The sequence below is a fragment of the Oratosquilla oratoria genome, unplaced genomic scaffold, assembly GCF_046742065.1.
Source record: "Oratosquilla oratoria isolate Oo_2021 unplaced genomic scaffold, ASM4674206v1 SCAFFOLD57, whole genome shotgun sequence".
Classification (NCBI taxonomy): Eukaryota; Metazoa; Arthropoda; class Malacostraca; order Stomatopoda; family Squillidae; genus Oratosquilla; species Oratosquilla oratoria.
The window spans coordinates 271438-298929 of record NW_027467721.1 but is presented as its reverse complement, the minus strand read 5'-3'; the positions used below and the strand labels follow the sequence as shown (position 1 = coordinate 298929).

General features: G+C 41.2%; 1 protein-coding gene across 1 annotated transcript in view; it reads left to right on the top strand.

Annotated features, from left to right (window-relative positions):
- Window positions 1–3926: 3926 nt before the first annotated feature.
- Window positions 3927–27492, top strand: part of LOC143023739 (uncharacterized) — a gene marked incomplete at both ends in the record, with an annotated part of 123354 nt that continues 99788 nt past the window's right edge. Inside the window, 1 exon segment of the mRNA XM_076182342.1 lies at window positions 3927–4161.

Genomic DNA, 27492 nt, shown 5'->3' with positions numbered 1-27492 from the left:
ATAAGCCAATGGGGAATGGGGATGTGAGGGTCCTACTTTGTTTTCTTCATTTGTTTTACGAGCCCCTCTGACCTCTGCTGGGAGAAGGCCCTGATTTTGTTATCCTCCGTGCTGCTGAACTTCACGTCCTCTAATTCGTCTTCATGCGTATAACCCGTTGTCCATATAGATCGCGGTGAAAAATGAGTCCGTTGTTCCTCCACTGCCAGCGTCTTCCATGCGTAATACCCACATCCATAAAGGTCTACATTGTAAAACACAAGTCCGTTGTTCCTCCACTGCCATCGTCTTCATGCATGATACATTTCCATCATGATCATGATGGAAACATAACTCCGTGCTAAGGCCATGAGATGTGAGCTGGAGAATTACGGAATTAAATGGTGATGTGGAAGCAGTGGCTAGCAGGAAGGATCATAGCAAGCGTTCTGACTCTGTCCACACAATGAAATTCGTCGAGAAGCTGCAAAAAAAAGGTGTGGCATGATCCAGGCAGGGCAATGTGGACCTTGGTTAGAGGGATGGGCATCAGAGTGGCGACTTATGGAGAAAGCACTGAACAAAAGATCTTCACTACTCATAAAAGAGGTCGCCATGGCGCAAACTACTTATCACCAAGGCCCAAGAGAACAACCTTACGAAAGCCAAGAAACTCCTCAAAAACAAGGTCAAAATGCCCAGTCCGAGCTGGAGATGCCATGGTTCTTCTTAGATGAGAAGATCATCTGCCAGGACCACTTGCACAAGGCTCAGAACCAAAGGTGGCTAGCCTACGGTCCGCATGAAGTCTTGCGCTGCATGAAGACCAAGTACCCTCAAACTGTGATGGTCTTTGGGTGTGTTTCCAGCGAAGGGCCTATGTCATGCCTGCCCAACTATCATTGAAGAGGGGGGGACTCATACTCACTTCAGATGGGGCTATATTGAGTTGCTGTCCACTGTTATCAAAAATGCTTGGTGGAGGAGGGTGGATTACAGGACAAGGACCATACATGTGGCAGCAGGACTCGACTTTGTGTCACACCTCTTTTATAGGACAATCTCCAGGACAGTGTGCTGTTCTAAGAACTTCTATGACTTCACCAGTCCCAACATCTTGGCCCCCCCCAAACTTGCCTGATTGCAACCCCCATGGAACTATGTATGTGTGGGGCACACGTCGGAAAAAGACACCAATACATTACTGTCTGCAATCACAAAAAGGATGAGATGATTGCCAGGAACACACTAGTGTCCAGGCCTGTCTCCTTGAAGGACCACCATGTGCTGTAGGTTTAGGTTCCTGCCTGGAGGCCGTGGTGGAGGCTCAGGGTGGCTTCTAGTGAACTGTATTTAGCAAAAAGATCCTCCAAGAGATTACACTTTGAATTTTTACGGAGTGAGGAATATATTAAAAAAGGTTTTTGGCCAAGATATGACGTTTTTCTTTCCGTTCCGAATAAAAAAGTGTTCAACTTTATCCCGAAACACCCTGTTATGTGTCAGATAATCCTGCTAGGATGCTTGCTGGGCATGTGGATTAGTGTCTCTACATGTGATGGAGGTTAGGAGCTGGCTTAGTTGTATTCAGAGCTGGCCTAGTGTAGAGCCTTATGGTCTCTTGCAGGTCTCTTCATTTTTCTTATGTTCTTATGTTCTTAGGAGTGGGGCCAGTTCTAAATTCTCATGGTCCAGCAATGAGAGCAAAGGTCATAGTACTGTAAAAGGCATACAAAATTAAAGTCCCTGGTTCAAAAAGCATTTTGTAAGGAATGTGCACCTAGCCATTCCTGAGAGAAAGAAGTTTGTGACATTAAACTTGAATCAAATCATAATTCTACTGTATTTGAGCAATACAATAAAGAATGAATTAAAGGGAATGTAAAGGTGAACATTCCAACTAGGTTAACAGACATTAAGGATCTATTGTAAAGGGACCAATGATGGGCCCAAGATCTCTTTTCCATGAACTTAAGCTGTATTTATTGCACTTTTCCGCACATGGGAAGCTGACAACCAGTGATTGCTCTACCTCTTTCCATCACTTTCAGGACAGTGACCATAGAAACAGTTCCATATTGCCACAGTGCAGACAAAACAGTGTCTTGTGTTGTATATTTTGTTTGTGAGATCGTGTTGGGGGGGATGGCATCAAAAGCTTTACTTAGACATTAGTGAAGCTTTCCAATACCATACCCAATCACAATCTCACAAGAATATATAACACAGGACATGCACAATAATACCAAAAGATGACTGGCCAAATCTGGCATGGTTAGAAATTTGCCTGCTGATGTCATATTGGCCAATCATTTGCTAACCAAAAACCTTTAAGAATGGTAGTACCACACAAGGCTCAGTTCTATCCCCCACACTCAATTAATTTCTTAAATGCACAAATATATCCCACACCTAGGCACCTAGAAAATACAAAATCCCATCTTATGTAGATGATATAAAACAAATTATATGCACGACTGTAATGCAAGACAAAGCTACAGGAAATAGATTAACAGCCATACCTTTGACACACTCTCAAACACCTCCGGTTCACTACAAATTGACTCAAAAATAGCCTCAAAATCCACAGCCAGCACTTTTCACCAATCTCTTGGACAGCAGAACACAAATACATACCATGGCTCGTATAGCAACAACACTCTTTATTACATACACCCAAGGTTCTTGGGCCTATACATATGATACATCCCACATCATTCAAACAATTGCAATTCACAAACTAAGCACACACCTGAACACCCTACAGGGACCATACAAAACAAAAACCCCCAAAGACCAATTACAGGCCTGCTACAAATAACAACACCTACACACAACAGACCATTTACACCATGAAACAAAAAGTCCTCAAAGTTCAAGGATCATCTTGACATGAGAGGCACATGAACACTTGCTTGCAGCCTCCACAAACACAGGCACACCCACTTACACTTACTTAGCATAACACCCACACTGGCTAAGAAAAAATCAAAAACAATACCAAAGTACCTATATTACACACAAATAATCTGTTCTTCCTTCCACAAACCACCAGACACCAGCCTTCAGAAACATATAATCATATTCACTCACTGCTCCATCAACAGACTGAAAGACAATATTATCTGCTTCTATGCCAGACCCCTTGATATCCATTCCTCTGAATCCTTTCTCCATCAAAAGGAGAAAGTCCACCTGGCCAGACCTCCCAATGCAGCCACCCATCAGTCCTAAGACTTCCAAAAGTGACTGGGGATGACCACAATGCCAAATAACTGTCCAGGATTGATAACAATTCACACATGCTATTACAACAACATTATGGAAGACTGCAATCGTACAACAATCACACATTCCAACAACCACAATATGCATTATAAGATTTGTGTAAAAACCCAGTTCCAGCTTTGGCATTCCTCAGGGATATAGGACTACTTGGCTTGACAGTCTAGGGAATGACAACAACAACAACAACAATAATTCAAAGTTCCTTCCCAGAGAGATCTGTAGGAGGTTCTGAGGACCATTGCCAGCCATTGTGGGGCTGTGGGTTTTTCACTTAATGAAACTCAAGGCAACAATTGATTGAATCTATTGCAAACATGAATGATGTCCTTCCAGAATTCTGCAAAATGAATGGATTTATAGTTATGAGTATTTATGTGATCACATGATATATTTGTTAATAGTGGATGGAATTGGCCAGCTTGTTAAAATAAGTAATTATTGTAAAGTTATTGACACCTTAAAATGAATGAATTTATAGTTATGAGTATTTATGTGATCACATGATATATTTGTTAATAGTGGATGGAATGGCCAGCTTGTTAAAATAAGTAATTATTGTAAAGTTATTGACAACTTAAATTCATGAATTTGAAGACAGTTTGTAATGTTTTGTAAAGAGACTAATTATACACTCTTTATACATGCTTTAAATCTTACAGATGTGCAACCAATTATGAGAGAGAAAGACAGTGGCCCACATAATGTGGAAATCAAAAGGATGAACCGCTTCATGGTGTTGGTGTGAAGGACAGTAATTTCTTAGAGGAGCTAAAGAGGAAAGTTCAAGATCTTGGTGGCATATTTTAGTGACAGATGTATTTGTGTCTGTAATCAACAATGTCCTGACTCATACATTTACCTTTTGTGAGAAAATTCTTGGGGCTCTGGCTGCAGGTAAGTAATATTTTTTTTATTTTACATGCTGATGTGGTTAGTTAGTGTGCACTGTTAATCATTAATATTTGTGGAAGTTAAGGGACACAGAACCCCACAGATTTACAAAACTCATGAATATAATTTCTTTGCCCCCCCTGCTGCTTGATAATGCATATATATATATATATATATATATATATATATGCATGCAAGCAATCACATCACTGTGATACAAAAATGCAAAATATCCACAGGAGAAGGGAAACTTGTAGACAGTAAGTACTTTCAATATTACATCTTCAGACTAGATGAAAGAGTTACAGAGTTGTGTTTAAATGTAAGTACAGACGCTCCTCTACTTATGTTTATTTGTTTTACGTTTGAACTGACTGTAAAAAAAAAAAATTGTAAAAGAAAATTTTTTGAGTGAATTTTTTAGTTTAGCGCGCTCTCCATAGTTCAAACGATACTTACGAATGACGCTGCGTCTATTGTTTACATGGCACAAACGACAAACTGAACATGCCTTGCCTCCTCCTCCTCCTCCTCCTCCACCATCTCAATTTATGTTGCTTGAATTTAATTTATTTGAAATTAATGTTATTATTTTACAATGTTATGTGTATAATTAATGATTTAGGGGTGTTTTATAAGATATGGTAATAGAATTTATGGATGTATAGTACAGTAACAACTTACGTTCATTTTCAACTTACGTTGGGCCGTTCGGAACGTAACTAAAATGTAAGTTGAGGAGCATCTGTATCAGGTTGCAACCATAGGGGGAGGGGAGGGGGAGAGAATACAATGTTGGGAAAAGGGGATGACCTTACCTCTAGTGAACTGACCAACACGTATGGTTAAATCTGACGGAAGCATCTTGGTCACCATTTTGGTTACCAATTCATCATGTTTAAAATGTCCATAACTTATGTTTAGATTTTTATCAAAAGTGCCTGATATTAAGCTAGATTCAATTACATTTTTGTCATGTAGGTTCTTTCTTTTGGCTAAAATTGTTGCCTTAGGCCAATCAATATGACGGTTGTATAATGCTTTGTGTTGAAATAATGCATTATTTTCCTGGGTAGATCCTCCCACACTATATTTATGTTGGGAAATCCGTGTTTCCAAGTTTTTCCCAGTTTGTCCAAAGTAAAATTTGTTACAATCTTAGCAAGGAATTTTATAGACAACACCGTTGTTGTTAGGTGGGCTGTTTCTAATTAAAGTTTTCTTAATGGTGTAGTCATATTTAAAAGCTACTTTGATATCTTGGGTATGGTGATGATACTAAGAAAGCTGCCATGAAAAAGGAAGAACAAGTGTATTAAATTGTTTATGGTTGTCTTGTTCTTGATTGCATGCCTTGTAAAAATGTGTCTTGGCAGTATTGCGACATTGTTTAAGAATATGAGTGGGATATTTTAACTTTTCCCCAATATTCCTGATAGTTCTAATTTTGTCATCAATAAATTCAGGATCTGAAATCCTGTAAAGCTCTCAAATACATGGAAATAAAAACTGATCTTTTTACATTGATATGGTGATTGGAATACAAATGAACATAGGAAAGAATATTGGTAGGTTCTCTATAGACTTTTGTTTTCAGAGTACCATTATCTTTAATTATTTCAACATCTAAAAATTGGCAAGTTGTTGTTATTTTCTATTTCAAGAGTGAAGTTAATGGAGCGTACTAATGAATTTAGATTAATAAGGGAATCATCAATAGATATGCCAGAAACACAAAAAATTGTCTACATATCTGCACCAAATAACTTTTTCATCTTAAATAGTTGGTAATAAATATTTTTCAAAAATATTCCATGTAGATGTTATCTAAGATTGGTGAAAGAGGGTTCCCATATAGCCATCCCGAAGGTCTGTGTGTAATATTTCCCCTCAAAGACAAAAGAAAAATTATTTATACATCCCATACATACATACCAAAGGCTTTTTCCCCCTTACTGGGGGGGTAGCAAAAAAGAAAAAGGCATAGAAATCACTCCCACCCATTTCATTTCCCATATACTCCACTCCACCCTCTTCCCTCCCTCCTATCTTGGCACCTCCTGGATGATGAGTCATCCCTGCATCCTGTCCACTGCCCTGGGTCAGAAGCAGTGTCGCAAGACACAGCACATCCAGAGCAAGGCCGCTTCATAAATTCGGCGACCCCCCCCCTCTCCATCCCCTCATGCAGAAAAGGAGAAGACGGGGAGAAATCCCTTCAGGCTGTGTCAAATTTTTTCATACATACTTCCTCATCCCATATCCCCCACCCACACCCCATCATGAATCACAGCATCATCTATACACAACTCTTCTCCATTCACCCCTATCTTCTGTCCTCTCCCGTCCTTCCTCCACAGACATTCCTCTCTTTTGTAATGCCCCTTTCACCCCATTCATCCATCTCATCCTAGGACGGCCCTCATATTCACTCCTTCCACCTCTGCCTTCCACAATTCTTTTACTACTCTCTCTTCACTCATTCTATCCATGTGTCCACACCATCCTAATACTCTGTTCATCGACCCTATCTCCCAACTCCCTTTCCACCCCCTGTTCTCCTCACCTCCTCATTTCTCACTCTATCTAGCCTATTAACCCCTATCATACTTCTCAGACATTTAAACTCCTTCTCTCTTCGTCTCTCATGTTCCATGTTTCTGCTCCGTACATTGCTGTTGGCACAATCACTCCTTCATATAACCTTCTCTTAGCATCCATTCTCATTACACTTTTTAATCCACCAAGGTATTTACTCGCTTCTCTCAATCTACATTCTACCTCCACCCCCACTCCTCCCTTTCCTGCCACATTCGCACCCAAGTATCTAAAACTATCCACTTCCTCCAGTCTTTTACCCTTAACCACTTCCATACGGTGACGCCTACGTAGGCGTCATGAGGAGCAAGTGGGTACGCGATGATGGCGACGTTGCCATCTTGATTATATTTATTGTAGTCGTACCTACGTAACCTCCATTATCTCTAAATGGCTTCATCATATTTTCTATGGTTATCAAAATTACACAGGTGAAAGAGAACGAACGATTGAGCACTGACTTTATTATTTATAATGCAATTATTATGACGCAACATTGCACGTCGGGCAGCTAATGCTGCCAGACGTGCGGTGTGCCCCAAAGTGAAGAGGTTAATGGCTCACTTCCAGCCTACTGTCACTCTCTCCCCTTGTACATCTTATCACCTTACTTTTACCCACATTTATCTTCAGCTTCCTTCTTTCACACACCTTCTCAAACTCTCTCACTAACTTCCTCAATCCCTCCTCTGATCCTGCCACAAGCGCAGTGTCATCAGCAAACAATAGCTGGCTCACCTCCCATTTTTCCCCATTTTCTTTAATCATCTCCACCCCCTGATCCACTACCCTTGCCTTCACCTCTCACACCACCCCATCCATGTAAAGATGAACAGCCAGGGCGACATAACACATCCCTGATAAAGTCCCACCTTTACCTCAAACCATTCACTCTCCATTTCTAATCCTAACACAAGCTCTACTGCTCTCATAAAAACTCCTGGACTGCTCTTAACAGCTTTCCTCCTATCCCATATATCTGCAGAACCTCCCACAGTGCCTTCCTGTCTACCCTGTCATAAGCCTTTTCCGAATCCATAAAGGCCCAAAAAACATCCTTCCCCTTTCCTATAGCTTTCTCACATATGTCTTAGTCCAAAAATCTGATCTACACAACCCCTACCTGTCCTAAAACCACACTGTTCCTCACCAATTACTCCCTCTGTTCCTCTCCTAATCCTCTCAACTACACTCAACAAGTGATCTCTGAAACTACTACACTCACACTTGTCCCCCTTTCCTTTGTAAAGCGGAACTATACAGGCAGTCCTCCGACACTCTACCCTCTCTTAAACAAACATTAAATAACCTCACCAGCAGTCCACCATCACTGTACCTCCTTTTTCAGACATTCTGCATGGCATCCATCCAACCCAGGTGCTTTACCTGCTCTCATCATCTTAATGGCTGCTTTCACTTAATCCATCTCTATTTCTCCTCCATTTTTCTCACTCATCACTCTCATTTTCTTAGTGCTTCCCACTGCAACTACCTTTCCCTCCCTATCCTCCTTCACATTTAGCAACTCCCTAAAATACTCTGCCCACCTTCCTCTCACTGCCTTCTCTTCCATTATCATCTCTCCATCTGCACCTTTTACCTTTTCTTCTCTACTTGATTCGCTTCCTCTAACTCTTTTAATTTCCTTCCCGAACATCTTTTTATTACTTTCAAATTTTTCTGTCATACTCTTACCTCATTTCACATTCTTCTCTCCTCTTTGCTTCCTTTATCTTATGCTTAACTTCCTTTCTCTTTAATTTTTACCTCTTGTACGATTCCCTCGTCCTAATTTGTAGCCAATCTATGACAGCCTGCTTCTTCTCTTCTACACCCTTCTTTGCTTCCTCATACCCCCATTCACTACCATTCCTTCTATTTCCCCCGTTCTCCTTGTTGCACACACCATCTTTGCACACCTTATGACTCCTCCTTGAACCATCCCCATTCCTCTTCCACTATTAGTTCTACTTTGTCCTTCACTCCCTCCCACTCTTCTCTCACCTTCTTATACTCATTCTCCTTTTCTTTCTCATTTAAGCAGTTCACTCTAAGTACCTCCCTACCATCTGCCCTTTTCCTCTTTCTCCACCTATTCTCCACTCTCAACTTACCTTCCACCAGGAAATGATCTGATATTCCCCCACTCTCTCCCCTTAGAACATGTACATCCTTAACTCTTCCTTCCATACTACACACTACATAGTCCACTAATGCTCTATCTACCACCCTTCCATCCACCACCCTCTCCCATGTACTTATGCTTGACTTTCTTCTTAAAACACTGTATTTGCTATCATCAACTCTCTCTCAAGACACATCTCCCACCATCAATTCTTCACTACGATTTTTACCTGGAACTCCATACTTCCAATCACTCCGTCAATTGGTTCATTTCCTACCCTAGCATTAAGGTCTCCCAATACAACTACATTGACATATCTCCCTAATCCCTTTATGCACTCATTTATATATACCCAAAAAGCCTCCCTTTCCTCTATGCTCTTTTCACTACCAGGCCCATACACACTTACAAATCCCACATCTCCTTTCCCAGCTTCACCTTCATCCACATGAACCTTGATGACACTTCCTTCCACTCCACTACCCGCTTACTTATCACTTCACTTACTAGTATAGCCACCCCTTCTCTCCCTCATCCCCTCTTCACTCCTGAGTACCTCCCAGCTACACTCCCAAACTCACAGTTGCCCTTTCCTTTCATTTTAGTTTCACTCAAAGCCAGTACATTCATCTTTCTTCTTCACAAACATTACTGCCTATCTCTTCCCTTTTACTCTCATCTGTACCACATCCATGCACATTAAAAGACCCAAACCTTAGGGTACTGGTTGGAAAGCTCCCAGACCCTCTTATGCCTTTTATTTCTTTTTTAGGAATATTCCCTTTTGGGGCTACAGATAGTAGGACTCCTAATCCCATCCCCCCTCCCTTTTTTTGTCGGCTTTTACCACTCAAGTGGAAAGACTTGGTGGCAGTATTCTTTTGCCCCCACCACAGGGAAATTTTACAAGGAATACCATCCAATACTGTTACCTAAACAGTTAAAAACATCTTGAATTGGGACAAACTGGGAAAAACTTGGAAACAAGGATTTCTCAACATAAATATAGTGTGAGATCTACAAGGAAAATAATGCGTTATTTCAACACATAGCATGATATAACCATCGTATTGATTGGCCTAAGGCAACAATTTTAGCAAAGGAAAAAGCCTACAAGAAAGTAATATAATAGAATCCTGCTTAATACCAGGCATGTTTGATAAAAATATAAACTTAAGCTATGGACATTTTAAATGTGGTTAAATTGGTAACCCAAATGGTGACCCAGATGTTTCCACCTGATTGAACCATATGTGTTGGTCAGGTCGACGGATATAAGGTCATCCTCCCTTCCACATTGTATTGTCTCCCCCTCCTCCCTACGGTTGCTACCTGATACCTACATTTAAACACTACTGTGTAACTCATTTAGTCTGGAGATGCAATATACGAAAGTACTTACTGTCTACAAGTTTCCCTTCTCCTGCGGTTATTTTGCAATATATATACAGGTAGTCGTCGACTTACGACCGAGTTTGGTTCCGACAGGACAGGTCGTAAGTCGATCTGGACGCAAGTCGGTCTATATGTATATACAGTATATATTACCCTTTATATAATATATATATATATATATATATATATATTTAGCATACTGAAATAATCTTAGCATCTTTGAACTATGTTGTATAGTATTTTTAACCTTTTTATAATTTCATCTGATTTTCTTTGGGAAACGTAGCCTAGGCCTAAGCATATTGAATAAAATCCTATCATCTTTGACCTATGATATTTAATACTGTATTTTGTTAGCCTTTGTATTATTTTACCATCAGACTTTCTTTAGGAAACGTATGCATACTGAATAAAATCTTTATTATCTTTGAGCTACGTTGGTTTATTATTCATTAACTTTTTATAATTTTCGTTAGGAAACGTAGCCTAGGCCTACGCATACTGAATAAAGTCCTGTCATCTTTGACCTACAAATCCTTTTTTGTTGATTACATTAAAATCATTGTAAAGCAAAATTAGGAAAAAAAATATTTCGAAGCACATTCTTTTCGTTTACGTAGTGTACCGAAAATATTGTTATCGACAACAGACTAGGCATAAACAAAGTTTACTGTTACATTTTATTAATCGCAAAACATAAAAATACAAAATGCTGTACCGAACATTTTGTCATCGACAACAGACTAGGCATAAAAAAATACTGTTACATTTTATTAATTGCAAAACATAAAAATACAAAATGTAAGGCAACATTAGGATTCTTTTTATTTCAACAAAACACATTCTTTTCGTTTAAGTACTGTACCGAACATATTGTAATCAACAACAAACTAGCCTAGGCATAAAAAGTTTGTTATATTTTATTAATTGCAAAACATACAAAAATACAAAAATGCAGTGCAAAATTAGGAAACATTTTACTTCAAACAAACAAAATGAAAGAATATTTAGCTGGCTGGGATGCTGACGCTGCGGGCAGCCTGCCAAAACTATTGTACTCGCGGCTCGCAGGGTGCGGAGTAATGTACTGCACTGCCAGGCATAAACATTGCAATTCTATTACTCTATTAAATGTTAGATATTATTGCACTATCTCGTCGTAAAGTCGATCAGTCGTAAGTCGCATAGGTCGTAAGTCGACGACTACCTGTATATATATATGTATATATATATATATACATATATATATATATATTGGGGTATTGGCTGCATGTTACTGTGGCAAAGTAGCATGCAGTTGATACTTTAGGGTTTATATGGGGCGCCCCAAGGGACCAGAGCCACACATCATTTTGTCTGTGATAAAGGCAAACTCTGTTCATAGAGAAATGATGACACTTTTATTCTACAGCTGTCCCTCCATTATGCTGTCCCCCAACCCCTTGTTGCTGTCCTATACCATTTCTCTGAGTATTCATTTCCTGTTTTCGCCAACCCTGTGGTGGGGCAAGAGAATGCTACCACCAAGTCTTTCTACTTGAGTTGTAAAAGACAACAAAAAACAGGACGGGGATGGGATTAGGAGTCCTACAACCTGTAGCTCCAAAAGGGGACATTCCTAAAAAAAAGAAGAAAAGGCACAAGAGGGTCTGGGAGTTTTCCGACCAGTACCCTAAGGTTTGGGTCTTTTAATGTGCATAGATGTGGTACAGATGAGAGTAAAAGGGAAGAGATAGGCAGTATGTTTTGTGAGAAGAAAGATGGATGTGATGGCATTGAGAGAAACTAAATTGAAAGGAAAGGGCAACTGTGAGTTTGGGAGTGTAGCTGGGAGGTACTCAGGAGTGAAGAGGTGACAAGGGAGAGAAGGGGTGGCTATACTAGTAAGTGAAGAGATAAGTAAGCGTGTAGTGGAGTGGAAGGAGGTTTCTTCAAGGTTGATGTGGATGGAGGTGAAGCTGGGAAGGGAGATGTGGGTTTTTGTAAGTGCATATGGACCTGGTAGTGAGAAGAGTGCAGAAGAAAGGGAGTTTTTTCTGGATAGATTTAAATGAGTGCATAAAGGGATTAGGGAGGAACGTCATTGTAGTAGTATTGGGAGACCTTAATGCTTATGGTAGGAAATGAACCAATAGACAGAGTGATTGGGAAATATGGAGTTCCAGGTAAAAATTGTAGTGGAGAAATGATGGTGGAGATGTGTCTTGAGAGTTGATGATAGCAAATACAGTGTTTAAGAAGAAGTCAAGCATAAGTACACATGGGAGAGGGTGGTGGTGGATGGAGGGGTGGGAGATTGGAGTGTTAATGGACTATATAGTGGTGACCAGGAGTATGTGTAGGAAGAGTTAAGGATGTACATGTTCTAAGGGGAGAGAGTGGGGGAATATCAGATCATTTCCTGGTGGAAGTTTAAAATGAGGAGTGGAGAATAGGTGGAGAAAGAGGAAAAGGGCAGAAGGTAAGGAGGTACTTAGAGTGAAACTGCTTAAATGAGAAAAAAAAGGAGAGTGAGTTTAAGAAGAAGCTGAAAGAGGGAGTGGGAGGGAGTAAAGGATAGAGTAGAACTAGGAGTGGAGGAGGATATGGGGATGGTTCAAGGAGGGGAGTCATAAGGTGTGCAAAGATGGTGTGTGGAACAAGGATGGCGAGGGGGAAAAGAAGAAAGGGTGGTGATTGGTGGGATGAGGAAGCAAAGAAATGTGTAGAAGAGAAGAAGCAGGCATTCATAGATTGGCTACAAATTAGGACGAGGGAATTGTATGAGAGGTACAAAGTAAAGAGAAGGGTAGCTAAGCATAAGATAAAGGAAGCAAAGAGGAGAGCAGATGTGAAATAGGGTAAGTTGTATGACAGAAAATTTTGAAAGTAATAAAAAGATGTTTTGGAGGGAAAATAAAAGAAAAAGGAGGCGAATCAAGTAGAGAAGAAAAGGTAAAAGGTGCAGATGGAGAGATGATAATGGAAGAGAAGGCAGTGAGAGGAAGGTGGGCAGAGTATTGTAGGGAGTTGCTAAATGTGAAGGAGGATAGGAAGGGAAAGGTAGTTGCAGTGGGAAGCACTAAGAAAATGAGTGATGAGTGAGGAAAATGGAGGAGAAACAGGGAAGGATGAAGTGAAAGCAGCCATTAAGATGATGAGAGCAGGTAAGGCACCTGGTCTGGATGGATGCCATGCAGAATGTCTGAAGAAAGGAGGTACAGTGATGGTGGACTGGCTGGTGAGGTTGTTTAATGTTTGAGAGAGGGTAGAGTGAGAGTGCCGGAGGACTGCCTGTGTAGTTCCGCTTTACAAAGGAAAGGAGGACAAGTGTGAATGTAGTAGTTTCAGAGGGATCAGCTTGTTGAGTGTAGTTGGGAAGGCTTATGGGAGGGTCTTGATTGAGAGGATTAGGAGAGGAACAGATGGAGTAATTGGTGAGGAGCAGTGTGGTTTTAGGATAGGTAGGAGTTAAGTAGATCAGATCTTTGTGGTAAGACAGATATGTGAGAAATATATAGGAAAAGGCAAGGATATTTTTTTGGCTTTTATGGGTCTGGAAAAGGCTACAACAGGGTAGACAAGAAGGCACTGTGGGAAGTACTGCAGATATATGGGATAGGAGGAAAGCTGTTAAGAGCAGTCAAGAGTTTTTACAATAGAAGTAGAGCTTGTGTTAGGATTAGAAATGGAGAGAGTGAATGGTTTGAGGTAAAGGTGGGACTTCATCAGTGATGTGTTATGTCGCCTTGGCTGTTCAATCTATACATGGATGGTGTGGTGTGAGAGGTAAATGCAAGGGTAGTGGATCAGGGATTGGAGATGGTTAAAGAAAATGGAGAAAAGTGGGAGGTCAGCCAGTTGTTGTTTGCTGACAACACTGTGTTTGTAGCAGGATCAGAGGAGGGATTGAGGAAGTTAGTGACAGAGTTTGAGAAGGTGTGTGAAAGAAGGAAACTGAAGATAAATGTGTGTAAAAGTAAGGTGATGAGATGTTCAAGGGGAGAGAGTGACAGCAGGCTGGAAGTGAGCATTAAGGGTGAAAGACTGGAGGAAGTGGATAGTTTTAGATACTTGGGTGCAAATGTGGCAGGAAAGGGAGGAGTAGGGGTGGAGGTAGAATGTAGATTGAGAGAAGCAAGTAAATGCCTTGGTGGATTAAAAAGTGTAATGAGAAATAGCCATCTGGGAATGGATGCTAAGAGGAGGTTATATGAAGGAGTGATTGTGCCAACAGCATTGTATGGGGCAGGAACATGGAACATGAGAGAGGAAGAGAGAAGGATTTTGAATGTGTTTGAGATGAAATGTCTGAGAAGTATGATAGGGGTTACTAGACTAGATAGAGTGAGAAATGAGGAGGTGAGGAGGAGAACAGGGGTGGAAATGGAAAGGGAGCTGGGAGATAGGGTTGATGAAAGAGTATTAGGATGGTTTGGACACATGGAAAAAATGAGTGAAGAAAGATTAGTAAAAGAAGTGGGGAAGGCAGAGGTGGAAAGAGTAAATATGAGGGGCTGTCCTAGGATGAGATGGATGGATGGGGTGAGAGGGGCATTACAAAAGAGAGGAATGTCTGTGGAGGACGGACAGGAGAGGACAGAAGATAGGGGTGAATGGAGAGGGGTTGTTTATAGATGATGCTGTGGTGCATGAGGGGGAGTGGGTGGGGAAAGGGGGGTGAGGAAGTATGTAAAAAAAAAAAAAAAAAAAAAAAAAAAAATATGGAGCCCGAAGGGATTTCTCCCCGTCTTCTCCTTTTTGCATGAGGGGACGGAGAGTGGGGGTCGTCGAATTTATGAAGCGGCCTTGCTGTGGAGTCTTGCAACACTGCTTCTGACCCAGGGCAGTGGACAGGATGCAGGGATGACCCGTCATCTAGGAGGTGCCAAGATAAGAGGGAGGGAGGAGGGTGGAGGGGAGTGGAATATATAGGGAATGGAATGGGTGGGAGTGTTTTCTATGCCTTTTTCTTTTTGGCTACCTTCCATGTAGGGGGAAAAATCCTTTGGTATATGTATGTATGTATGTATATACTATATACACATATATTTCAACAAGAACCCACTGTGTTGGATAAGAAGAAATGAAATAGATAATATCCAAAGTCAAAATTAGTCACTATGGATCCACTTTCCATTCCACTAAGAATTTTGTATGGGACAAAAACTGTATCAAATTGCCTTATAATAAGTCATTAAATGATTGTTCGCAATTTCTACCACAGAAAGACATAAACTTTGTTTTTAGTTTTCCCAATAACTTGTCTAAGAAAATAGTTAATGTACACCAAAGACCTAGAGAAGAAATAAATCAAGGTGTTTATAAACTTCCATGCTTGGATTGTAATAAGGTGCAGTACATTGGGGACAAACAGGTAGATATTTACACACTAGAATGAAAGAACACAAGAATTCAGTTAAATACCGTATTTTACGGTTTACAAGACGCACTTTTTTTCTTAAAAAAAATACCCTGAAAAATGCTAATGCGTCTTCCAAGACGAATGTTGTATTGCAAGGCAACACCCAGGCTCATGTAAGCTTGGACACTTGACCGATAGCGACCTGGATTTGTATGTTGAGTCATTACACTATGATGTTAGCTTAAGTACTATTTAATTCAACCTTTTATATTATGTAAACTCAGTACTTAGCTGTTACAAGTATTTCCAATACCATAATCCTTCCTGGAGCCTACTCGGCGTGTGGAGAAAACGGGCCGTTCCCTCGTCTCATAGCAACACACACACACATACACACGAACGCACGCAAATGCCAGGTGCCTTTATCAGTTACCACCAGGCTATCACACGTGTCATAAGATTTTTTGTCCTGGAAATTATCACCCATGGCTAGTTCATCAAAACGGTTTAGTTATACTATCGCATACAAGCTACAAGTTGTACGATATGCCAAAGAACACTGTAAAAGAGCAGCAGAAAGACACTTTCGACCACTGCCTACTGAAAAAATGATTCGACAGTGGAGTTTTATATATCTACATCCATATTTTTGAAATTTTTATCTTATTTTTATGAAAATAAAACCACCCTTGGACAATGAAAAATGTATCATCGCCATACAAACAAAATCGGACAAGTGATTTCGTAATGTAAACAATACGTCCAATACGTGTCGTCCTTGCTTCTTATGTTTTTGTGTTCAGTGGTTGGGTATATGGTGAATGTGTTCTTGTATGAGAATGACCTTTTTTTTTTTTTTTTTTTTTTTCTAGAAATTTCTTTCAAATATTAGGGTGCGTCTTCCAAGATGCGTCTTGCAAGCCGTAAAATACGGTATGCACAACAAAATTCCACTGTTTTCCAACACATAGACAAGGAAGGCCATCGTATGGATTAGAATAAGGCAAAAATTATTTTTAATTCAAAGTGTAGTTTCAAAAGGAAAATAATAGAATCCTCCTTGATAAATCAATTTCCTAATTTTAATATCTCAAATGGACAATGGTCACCAGACTGTATTACAAGACAACACACTGCTGCATGCCAGACCCCCTGATATCCACCCTTCTGAATCCTCTCTCCCACGAAAGGACAGAGTCCACCTGGCCAGACTGCGGTGCGGCCACCACACCACCCAGCACTTCTAAGCTACCAGAAGAGGCTGGATGAACCGCATTGTGAACAGCTGCCCAGGATGTAACACTTCACCCCATACCATACAACACATAATGGAAGACTACATTATACACAATCATGCACGCAAACAACACAACATACACTCTATAAAGGATTTGTGGGAAAACCCAGTTTTGGCTGTGGCATTCCTTGGGGAGACGGGACTGCTCGGACAGACAGTCTAGGGAACAACAACAACAACAACTACCTGGGCAGGCAATAAATTATTACCATCTTTGGTGAAGGCGGGTGATTTGCCACACAAAGCATTAGACGCCACTTGAGCCCTGCCCATGTTCCTTCTTCTTTCTCTGTATATAAGACATGCCTTTTGCTCCACTACTCTGTATTCCACTGAAGAGGATCGCAGTCTGTGATGGAAATATATGGATATCATCTATTTCATTTCTTCTTATCCAACACGGTGGGTTCTTGTTGAAATTTACGAATGTATTACGACATTACTTTGTAGCTATATATAGATATATATACGTATATATATATGAGTGGAAAGGTGGTAGAGAAACACGGGTTAGAGTGAGAACACTATATTACTGACGTTTCGACTTGTAGTCGAAACATCAGTAATATAGTGTTCTCGCTCTAACCCGTGTTTCTCTACCACCTTTCCACTCATCTGTCCAACCTTCATAACAACAGTATATATATATATATATATAAATATACATATATATATACATACATATACCAAGGCTTTTTCCCCCTTACAAGGGAGGTAGCCAAAAAGGAAAAGGCATAGAATCATTCCCACCCATTCCATCCCTGAATACACTCCGCACCTCTCCACCCTCCCTCTTCCCTCTTATCTTAGCACCTCCTGGATGATGGGTCATCCCTGCACCTTGTCCACTGCCCTGGGTCAGAAGCAGTGTCGCAAGACACAGCACATCCACAGCAAGGCCGCTTCATTAAATCGGTGACCCCCCTCTCCGTCCCCCATGCATAACAGGAGAAGACGGGGAGAAATCCCTTTGGGCTGCGTCAAATTTTGCTCACACATAGTACCTCACCCCCCACCCCCCATCCATTCCACCTCATCCATCACAACATCCATATACAGGTAAACGTCGACTTACGATGGCATTAGGTTTCGATAGAGCCATCGTAAGTCGATCTCCACTGTTCCGTGGTCACTGTACCTAGCCTACCTGTATATTAACCACCAGAGATACTGAATATAGCCTATTAAACATGTACAGTAGTTTATTTAATTATTTTTATCCTTTTTACCATATTCAAACACTATAATATGTATTTTCAGTACGGGACTTAAATCTCGCGGGCAGCAGCCAATGCCAGCCGTACGACGTGACGTAATAATACTCGCATCATAAAATATAGTCACCGCTTTTATCGATCATTCTCTCTTTCACCCGCGAATTTTGAAAACCACAGAGAATGGGATTTAGGGCACATTTGAGAGAATGTAAAAACACAGGGGCGACTACAATAAATATAATCAAGAGGCCGATATGGCAGCGTCGCGAATCCACTTGCTTCTCATGACGCCTACGTGTGCGGCACCGTATGGAAGGGGTTAAATTATCATGTCGTCGTCGTCGTCGTCATCGTAAAGTCGAACAATCGTAAGTCGCGGCCATCGTAAGTCGACGTTTACCTGTATAACCATTCTCCATTCACCCCTGTCTTCTGCCTTCTCCCATCCTTCCTCAACAGACATTCCCCTCTTTCCCAAAGCCCCTTTCACCCCATCCATCCATTTCATCCTAGGTCGCCCCCTCATGTTTACTCCCTCCACATCTGCCTTCCATTCCTCTTTTACTAGTCTTTCTTCACTCATTCTTTCCATGTGTCCAAACAATCCCAATGCTCTTTCATCCACCCTATCTCCCAACTCCCTTACCACCCCTGTTCTCCTCCTCACCTCCTCACTTCTCACTCTATCCAGCCTAGTAACCCCCATCGTACTTCTCAGACGCCTCATCTCAAACACCTTCAAATTCCTCTCTTCTTCTCTTATGTTCCATGTTTCTGCCCCATACATTGCTGTTGGCACAATCACTCCTTCATACAATCTCTTAGCCTCCATTCCTAAATGTCTATTCCTCATTACACTTTTTAATCCACCAAGGCATTTACTTGCTTCTCTCAATCTACATTCTACCTCCACCTCCACTCCACCCTTTCCTGCCACATTTGCACCCAAGTATCTAAAACTACCCACTTCTTCCAGCCGCTCTCCCTTAAGGCTCACTTCCAGTCTACTGCCACTTTCACCCCATATACATCTCATCACTTTACTTTTACCCACATTTATCTTCAGCTTTCTTCTATCACATACTCTCCCAAACTCTGTCACCAACTTCCTCAATCCCTCCTCTGATTCTGCTACAAGTGCAGTGTTGTCCACAAACAACAGCTGGCCCACCTCCCACTTTTCTTTATCTTCTTTAAACATCTCCAATCCCTGACCCACCACCATAGCCAGTGCGATATAACACATCCCTGATGAACTCCCACCTATACCTCAAACCACTCACTCTCTCCATTTCTAATCCTGACACATGCTCTACTACTCTCGTAAAAACTCTTGACAGCTCCTAGAAGCTTTCCTCCTGTACCATATATCTGCAAAACCTCCCACAGTGCCTTTCAGTCTGCCCTGTCATACGCCTTTTCCAGATTCATAAAAGCCAAAAAAATGTCCATACCTTTTCCTATAGCTTTCTCACATATCTGTCTTACCACAAAAATCTGATCTATGCAACATTTACCTGTCCTAAATCCACACTGTTCCTCACCAGTTACTCCCTCTGTTCCTCTCCTAATTCTCTCAATCAAGATCCTCCCATAACCCTTCCCAACTACACTTAACAAGCTAATCCCCCTGAAACTACTACACTCACACTTGTCCCCTTTTCCCTTGTAAAGTGGAACTATACAGGCACTCCTCCAGTCCTCCGGCACTCTACCCTCTCACCAGTAAACATTAAATAACCTCACCAGCCAGTCCACCATCACTGTATCTCCTTTTTTTAGACATTCTGCATGGCATCCATCCAGACCAAGTGCCTTACCTGCTCTTGTCATCTTAACAACTGCTTTCACTTCATCCTTCCTTATTTTTCCTCTATTTTCCTCATTCATCTCGGTCATTTTCTTAACACTTCTCACTGCAACTATCTTTCCCTCCCTATCCTCCTTTACATTTAGCAACTCCTTAAAATACTCTGCCCAAATTCCCCTTACTGCCTTCTCTTTCATTATCTCTCCATCTGCACCTTTTACCTTTTCTTCTCTACTTGATTTGCTTCCTCTTCCATCTCTTAATTTCTTTCCAAAACATCTTTTTATTACTTTCAATTTTTTTGTCATACTTTCATCCCATTTCACATCTGCTCTCCTATTTACGTCATTTACCTTGTGCTTTACTTCTCTTTTCTTTTCTTTGTACCTCTCGTATGACTCCCTCAACCTATTTTGTAACCAATCTGTGAAAGCTCGCTTCTCTTCTACAACCTTCTTCGTTCCCTTATCCCACCATTCACTACCCTTCCTTCTATTTCCTCCTTTCCTTCTTGTTCCACACACCATCTTTGCACACTTTGTGACTCCCTCCTTGAACTATCCCCCATTCCTCCTCCACTCCTAGCTCTACTCTATCCTTCACTCCCTCCCACTCCTCTCTCAGCTTCTTCTTGTACTCATCCTTTTCATTTATGGAGTTCACTCTTAAGCACCTCCCTCCCTTTTGTCCTTTTAGTCTTTCTCCATATATCCTCCACTCTCAACTTACCTTTCACCAAAAAGTGATCTGATATTACCCCACTCTGTCCCCTTAGCACATGTACATCCTTAACTCTTCATATTATACTCCTATCTACCACTATATAGTCCATTAACACTATCTACCACCCTTCCATCCACCACCCTCTCCCATGTGTACTTATGCCTGACTCTCTTCCTAAACACTGTATTTGCTATCATCAACTCTCTTTCTAGACACATCTCCACCATCAACTCTCCACTATGATTCTTTCCTGGAACTCCACATTTCCCAACCACTCCGTCAATTGGTTCATTTCCTACCCTAGCATTAAGGTCTCCCAATACTACTACATTGACATTCCTCCCAAATTCCTCTATGCACTCATTTAAATCTATCCAAAAAGCCTCCTATTCTTCTACACTATTCTCACTGCCAGGCCCATATGCTCTTACAAAAACCCAAATCTCCTTTCCCAGTTTCACCTTCATCCACATTATCCTTGAAGAAACCGCCTTCCACTCCACTACACATTTACCTATCTCTTCACTTACTAATATAGCCACCCCTTCTCTCCCTTGCCCTCTCTTCACTCCTGAGAACCTCCCAACTACACTCCCAAACTTGCACTTGCCCTTCCCTCTCAACTTAGTTTCACTCAAAGCCAACACATCCATCTTTCTTCTCACAAACATACTACCTATCTCTTCCCTTTTACTCTCATCTGTACCACATCCATGCACATTAAAAGACCCAAACCTTAGGGTGCTGGTTGGAAAACTCCTAGACCATTTTATGCCTTTACTTGTTTTAGGAATGTCCCCTGTGGGGCTACAGGGAAAAGGATGCCTGGTCCCAATCCCCGTCCCGTTTTTCTCTCCTCTTACGATCCAAGTGGGAATATTTGGTGGCTGCATTTTTTTCCCCCTACCACAGGGTAGGCGAAACAAGGAAATGGAATTAAGAGAAATGGTACAGGACAGCAACAAGGCGTTGGGGGACAGCATAATGGAGGGACAGTAGCAGTATAATAAAAGTTTCATCATTTCTCTGTGAGCATAGTTCTTCTCTACCACAGACAATATGATGTGTGGCTCTGGTCCATATGGGCACCCATATAGACCCTAAAGTACATACATACATATACTTAGGCTTTTTCCCCCTCACAAGGGAGGTAGCCAAAAAGGAAAAGGCATAAAATCATTCCCATCCATTCCATCCCTGAATACACTCCACACCCCTCCACCCTCTCTCTCATCTTAGCGCCTCCTGGATGACGGGTCATCCCTGAACCTTGTCCACTGCCCTGGGTCAGAAGCAGTGTCGCAAGACACAGCACATCCACAGCAAAGCCGCTTCATTAAATCGGCGACCCCCCCTCTCTGTCCCCCCATGCATAAAAGGAGAAATCCCTTTGGGCTACGTCAATTTTTTTTTTTTCACACATACTCCCTCACTCCCCATTCCCCACCCATTCCACCTCATGCATCACAACATCATCCATATACAACCAGTCTCCATTCACCCCTGTCTTCTGTCCTCTCCCGTCCTTCCTCAACAGACATTCCCCTCTTCCGTCCTTCCTCAACAGACATTCCCCTCTTCCCCAAAGCCCCCTTCACCCCTAAAGTATCAACTGCATTCTATTCTCCCACAACAACATGCAGCCAATACCCCAGAAGTAAATTTAATGACAAAGCAACTTTGTAAAGTTATTATGTAATGTATGTATTGTACCCTTTTGGATAAGATGTGATGGCATAGATGGATAGAGATGAGGGAGGGAAATGGGTGAGTTATTGCTTGGAAGGGGAATCCCCATCCATAAAAACTTCTGGTGATTCTTGTTTGGGTGTTTCTTTTCTTCTCTTTGGCTCAGGTAGATCTTTCTTCTGGGTTTCTTTCCTTTTTTCTTTCACTAAAAACCTTTCCAGTGTTTGTTGTTTTAGCCTGCGCTGTAAAAATTTTCTGAAATGTGACATGACATTGTCATAGAAAAGATTTACTGCTCTATGTGCTACCATGGTGTCTGGGTGGTATTTTTCTACAAAATTTTGATCATCACCCCATTGAGTGCAAATTTCTCTGATTAAAGAACTTAACATATCTTCAATTCTTTCCTCCTCCTCAGAAGACTGTTCCTCAGCCAGTTTCTTTTGCTGTTCATTTTGAAGGTGTACAAGCTTTTCAGTGGTAAGCTCAGTATTGTGGTCTTCCACCAGCTCTTCAATATCTTCACTGTCGAGCTCCAAGCCCATACTTTTTCCCATAGAAACAATCTCTTCAACAATAGCAATGTCCTCAACATTAGCAGCAGATCCAGCAGTTTCAAACCCCTCAAAGTCTCTTTTTGGTACACAGCCTGGCCAAAGGTTCCGCCATGCTGAATTCATGGTTCTAGTACTCACTTGGTTCCATGCATTATTAATAAGATTAACACAACTCAGGATATTGAAATGGTCTTTCCAAAATTCTCTCAAAGTTAACTGAGTGTCATTAGTAACTTGGAAACATGAAAATGGCTTTAGCGTAATGTTTCTTAAAGTTAGCTATGACCTGTTGATCCATGCTGAATTCATGGTTCTAGTACTCACTTGGTTCTATGCATTATTAATAAGATTAACACAACTCAGGATATTGAAATGGTCTTTCCAAAATTCTCCCAAAGTTAACTGAGTGTCATTAGTAACTTGGAAACATGAAAATGGCTTTAGCGTAATGTTTCTTAAAGTTAGCTATGACCTGTTGATCCATAGATTGGATTAGAGGTGTGTTAGGTGACAGGAATTTGACCTTAATAAAATCAGACTCGCCAACTAAGTCATCCTCCAAACCTGGAGGGTGAGCAGGAGCATTATCCAACATGAGAAGGCATTTTAGTGGCAATTTTTTTATTTTTTTTATTTTTTATTTTTTTTATTTTTTCTTGCAATATTTTCTAACACTAGGGGCAAAAACCTCATGAATCCATTCTGTAAAAAATTGTCTTGTTACCCAAGCCTTCATATTAGCTTGCCACATTACAGGTAATTTACTTTTCATAACATTATTTCTTTTGAAAACTCTTGGGTTATCAGAATGATACACTAGCAATGGTTTGACCTGGAAATCACCACTTGCATTACTGCACAGCAGAAGAGTGAGTCTGTCTTTCATTGGCTTTTGCCCAGGCAGCAATTTTTCCTCCTTAGTGATATAGGTTCTTTTTGGCAATTTTTTCCAGAATAACCTGGTTTCATCAGCATTAAATACCTGTTTGGGGACCTTTCTTTATAAAGTCACCAAAGTTGACCACAAAATTTTCTGCCATTTTCTTGTTTGAACTCACCGCCTCACCATGCCTAACTACACTGAATTTCACATCTGTTCTTAAATTTTTCAAACCATCTTTGACTTGCTTTAAATACAAAATCATCAAATCATCAGCACTTGTACCAGAGCTTTTCTTTACTAGATCATCGTAAATTGCTAATGCTTTCTCACATATAAATACTTCTGAGATAATATCACCTGCTAACTGTTTCTCATTTATATAAACAAGCAACAACTTTTCCACTTCATCAGGTATTTGTGGTCTTTGTTTACTAATGACTGTCACTCCTTTTGCAACATCAGTTGACTTTATCACTTCTTTATTCTTGAGAATAGTGCATATTGTAGACTTTGCCATACCGTACTGCACAGCAAGATCAGATACACAAACTCCATTTTTGTGTTTTGCAATAATTTCTTTCTTCACTTTGATTGTTTTTCTCACAACTTTTCTTTTTCCTTGACCAGTATCACTTTTTGGTTTCTTTGGAGCCATGATTGAGGGCTAGTGAAGGAAAAATAAATGCTGAATGCAATAAAATTTATAATGAAAGCATAGCACAACTATTCAGCTCAGCGGTCAACAGAGAACTGTTTACGTTTTGTCAGCAGCCATGTGTCAGCATCATTCGAGAACTGAAATTTTGTTAAAAAACAGGTATTTCCAGCTCGAATTTTTCGTTTGAAAACCAATTTGTTCTGAGTTCAGAGATGTTCAAGAACAGAGGACTGACTGTACCTAGTTGTATCTTACGGGAAGGGGAGCTACGCTTATGGTGTCCTGTCTCTGTATCTTCCCATATCTAATTTGCTCTTAAATTCTTGCATTATTTTTGTACACACTATTGTTTCATTTAGTATGTGCCATGCATACACCACTCTATGGGGAAAGCTGTTCTTTTTCAGGACAAAGGATTACAAAGGAGGAACATACTGACAGGACACCTTTTGGTCCATAACTAGGTCAGATGTGAAAAGAATTATAATAATGATAAATAAATACATACATATACCAAGGCTTTTTCCCCCTTACAAGGGAGGTAGACAAAAAGGAAAAGGCATAAAATCATTCCCACCCATTCCATCCCTGAATACACTCCACACCCCTCCACCCTCCCTCTTATCTTAGCATCTCCTGGATGACGGGTCATCCCTGCACCTTGTCCACTGCCCTGGGTCAGAAGCAGTGTCGCAAGACACAGTACATCCATGCATAAAAGGAGAAGACGGGGAGAAATCCCTTCGGGCTGCGTCAAATTTTGCTCACACATACTATACCTCACCCCCCATCCCCCTGCTCATTCCACCTCATGCATCACATCATCATCCATATACAACCATTCTCCATTCACCCCTGTCTTCTGTCCTCTCCCGTCCTTCCTCAACAGACATTCCCCTCTTCCCTAAAGACCCCTTCACCCCATCCATCCACCTCATCCTAGGATGTCCCTTCATGTTCACTCCCTCCACATCTGCCTTCCATACCTCTTTTACTAGTCTTTCTTCACTCATTCTTTCCATGTGTCCAAACCATCCTAATACTCTTTCATCAACCCTATCTCCCAACTCCCTTTCCACCCCCGTTCTTCTCCTCACCACCTCATTTCTCACTCTATCTATCCTAGTAACCCCCATCATACTTCTCAGACACCTCATCGCAAACACATTTAACCTCCTTCTCTCTTCCTCTCTTATGTTCTATGTTTCTGCCCCATGCAGTGCTGTTGGCACAATCACTCCTTCATACAGTCTCCTCATAGCATCCATTCCCAAATGTCTATTCCTCATTACACTCTTCAATCCACCAAGGCATTTACTTGTTTCTCTCAATCTACATTCTACCTCCACCTTCACTCCACCTTTTCCTGCCACATTTGCACCCAAGTATCTAAAACTATCCACTTCCTCCAGTCGCTCTCCCTTAATGCTCACTTCCAGTCTACTGCCACTTTCACTCCTAGTACATCTCATCACCTTACTTTTACCCACATTTATCTTCAGCTTTCTTCTATCACATACTCTCCCAAACTCTGTCACCAATTTCCTCAATCCCTCCTCTGATCCTGCCACAAGTGCAGTCGTCTGCAAACAACAGCTGGCTCACCTCCCACTTTTCTCCATTTTCTTTAACCATCTCCAATCCCTGACCCACTACCCATGCATTTACCTCTCGCACTACCCCATCCATGTATAAGTTGAACAGCCAGGGCGACATAACGCATCCTTGACGAAGCCCCACCTTTACCTCGAACCACTCACTCTCTCCATTTCTAATCCTGACACAAGCTCTACTACTTTCATAAAAACTCTTGACAGCTCCTAGAAGCTTTCCTCCTATCCCATATATCTGTATAACCTCCCACAGTGCCTTTCTGTCTACCCTATCGTAAGCCTTTTCCAGATCCATAAAAGCCCAAAAATTATCCTTCCCCTTTCCTATAGCTTTCTCACATATTTGTCTTACCACAAAGATCTGATCTACACAACCTCTACCCGTCCTAAATCCACACTGTTCCTCACCAATTACTCCCTCTGTTCCTCTCCTAATCCTCTCAATCAAGATCCTCCCATAAGCCTTCCCAACTACACTTAACAAGCTAATCCCTCTGAAACTACTACATTCACACTTGTCCCTTTTTCCCTTGTAAAGTGGAACTATACAGGCACTCCTCCAGTCCTCTGGCACTCTACCCTCTCTCCAGCAAACATTAAATAACCTCACCAACCAGTCCACCATCACTGTACCTCCTTTTTTTTAGACATTCTGCATGGCATCCATCCACACCAGGTGCCTTACCTGCTTTCATCATCTTAACAACTGTCTTCACTTCATCCTTCCTTATTTCTCCTCCATTTTCCTCATTCATCATGGTCATTTTCTTAGCATTTCCCACTGCAACTATCTTTCCCTCCCTATCCTCCTTCACATTTAGCAACTCCCTAAAATATTCTGCCCATCTTCCCCTTACTGCCTTCTCTTCCATTGTCATCTCTCCATCTGCACCTTTTACCTTTTCTTCTCTACTTGATTTGCGTCCTCATCCTCTCTTAATTACTTTCCAAAACATCTTTTTATTACAAAATTTTGTCATACTCTTACCCCACTTCACATCTTTGCCTCCTTTACCTTTTCCTTTACTTCTCTTTTCTTTTCTTTGTACCTCTCATATGACTCCCTCGTCCTATTTTGTAACCAATCTGTGAAAGCTCACTTCTTCTCTTCTACAACCTTCTTTGTTTCCTCATCCCACCATTCATTACCCTTCCTTCTATTTCCTCCTGTCCTTCTTGTTCCACACACCATCCTTGCACACTTTGTGACTCCCTCCTTGAACTATCCCCATTCCTCCTCCACACCTAGCTCTAATCTATCCTTCATTCCCTCCCACTCCTCCCTCAGCTTCTTCTTGTACTCCTCCTTTTCATTTTTATTTAAAGAGTTCACTCTAAGCACCTCTCTACCTTTTGTCCCTTTCCTCTTTCTCCATCTGTCCTCCACTCTCAACTTACCTTCCACCAAAAAATGATCTGATATTC